The following is a 2249-nucleotide window of genomic DNA, read 5'->3' as shown; positions in this document are numbered from 1 at the left end:
CATACAACAAAGAGAAAATAGAAGGAGATTAAATAGTGAACCCCAAGAACCTAGAGAAGTAACTAATATGGTGCGAAAAATATTATCACAAAGGGTTGTATATAGAGAAATGATCCGAATGAATCTACCGGCTTTTCATCAATTATGTGGAATATTAGAGAGAGATGAAAGGCTTAAACGAACTCAAAGAGTTGCTATTAAGGAACAAGTTGCAAATTTTTTGTATATGTTGGGACACAACGTAACTACTTGTGAGGTTAGTAAGATATTTGGACGATCTGGAGAGAGTGTAAGTCATCATTTTCATAATGTTTTAAGAGCTATGATAGAGTTCGAAGAGATATTTTTAGTGCAACCCAATGGAGCACAAATTCCTCTAGAGATACGCAACAATCCAAAGTTTGATCCATATTTTAAGGTGATGATAAATTTTACAAATTTTTATCTTTGTATAGGTTGTTAAAATTTGAATTTAACTAATTACTCCCTATATTGTCAAGATTGTGTTAGAGTAATAGATGGAACACACATCCGAGTAAAGGTTTCTCCTACTGACGCACCTAAATATCGTGGTAGGAAAGATCATCTGACACAAAATGTGTTGGCTGCTTGCAAATTTGACTTGAAATTCACTTATGTCTTACCTGGGTGGGAAGGTACTGCATCTGATTCCAAAATTTTAGAAAATGCTTTACAATGATGATTTCCACTTAAAATCCCTCAAGGTAATCATTAATCCTGAACAATCTACTAACGACAATGAAACCCTTTTTATAAGTTATTAATCACATTGAATTTTTTTAGGAAAATATTATCTCGATGATGGTGGATACATGCTAAGAAGTGGAATTATTCCACCCTATAGAGGAGAACACTATCATTTGAATAAGTATTCAAGAAATCCACCAAGGACTCAACGTGAGCTGTTTAACCTAAGACACGTGTCACTTCGCAATCCCATTAAAAGAGCATTTGGTGTATTAAAAAAATATTTCCCATTATAGCGAGCTCAACTTAACCGAATTATGGTGTTAAAGTACAAAATTAAATCATCCTAGATTGTTGTATTTTGCACAATTTTTTAAGGGGCACCGATCCAGAAGATGATTTTCCTGAAGGGGAAGAAGGTGATAATGAAAAACCATCGGTCAAAGATGATGTGGACAAGGATGAAGATGAACAAAGAGGGGAGTATTTAAGAGATTCCATTACAGGGAGGAAATCATCGTGGAGAGTATTGATGATAACCAAGAAGCAATTGACAAAGAAGACTTTCGTGGGGCTACAATGGAGACTAGGTCAACAGCAAATTCACTAAAGAAGAGGAGAAAGTCAAAAGAGGATGCTGGTGATGAAAAATTTTATAATGGCATAGAAAAAGTGGTTGAAGCAATGCTTGCAAGTGCTGAGATATTCAACAAGGCTCGGGAAAAGACTATAATTAAAGCGGATGATCGTTGGAGTCTTTTGGTTGAGATTGGGGTCGACGACGAATACATTGATGATGCATATATATTCTTACTTAATTCTCCAGAGAAAGGGGAGTACTTGGATGTCCAAGGGAGAGGCAGAAGCAAATACTCGTGAGGATGATGCATAGGGCATCTATGTCACCCCCACCTCATTATTAGCTTCCTACCTACTCACCTTTAATATTTTGGTTTTCCACTTTTGATAGATGCTTTTGGGTATTTGGTGGCAATTATGGATTTTTTCACTTTTTTGTTATCATATGGCAATTACAAACTTATTGCTGAATTATGGATGCTTATGACTGTAGGCTGTCTAAAAAATCATAATAGATAGCTGATCCCTGTCAAGCTTCAATGATGAAAGTTACAATCAGATGCCTTTCATGCCAACAAATAAAAGCTACAAATGGAGGACTTTTCACATGGATTGAGAAGAGTTACAATTCAACGATACTTCCGATAACTGATGAAAACTGTATTCAGCGGTCATCACAATCAACAGTGAGAGTTACAACCTGACGACTTTCACACCCCATAATAGCTAATACGAGAATTACTGAACAATGGTCCTTGCAGCGCTCTTCAGAAGAGGTTACAAGTCAATTAGCCCCTTCTAAAACGCGGAACTCATCTTCACGTTATAATTCTTGAAACGCAGGCGACACCCGCGTTTCCAAGCTGCAACAAGCAAAACGCGAGCGGCCCTCATGTTTTTGACGTTCAGTCAACACCCAACTCCGCGTCTCAATTCTAAGACGTGAAGTTAGGGTCCTGAAC

The sequence above is a fragment of the Asparagus officinalis genome, chromosome 4 (genome assembly GCF_001876935.1).
Source record: "Asparagus officinalis chromosome 4, Aspof.V1, whole genome shotgun sequence".
Taxonomy (NCBI): Eukaryota; Viridiplantae; Streptophyta; class Magnoliopsida; order Asparagales; family Asparagaceae; genus Asparagus; species Asparagus officinalis.
The sequence above is the reverse complement of the archived record's forward strand: the minus strand, read 5'-3'. Positions refer to the sequence as shown.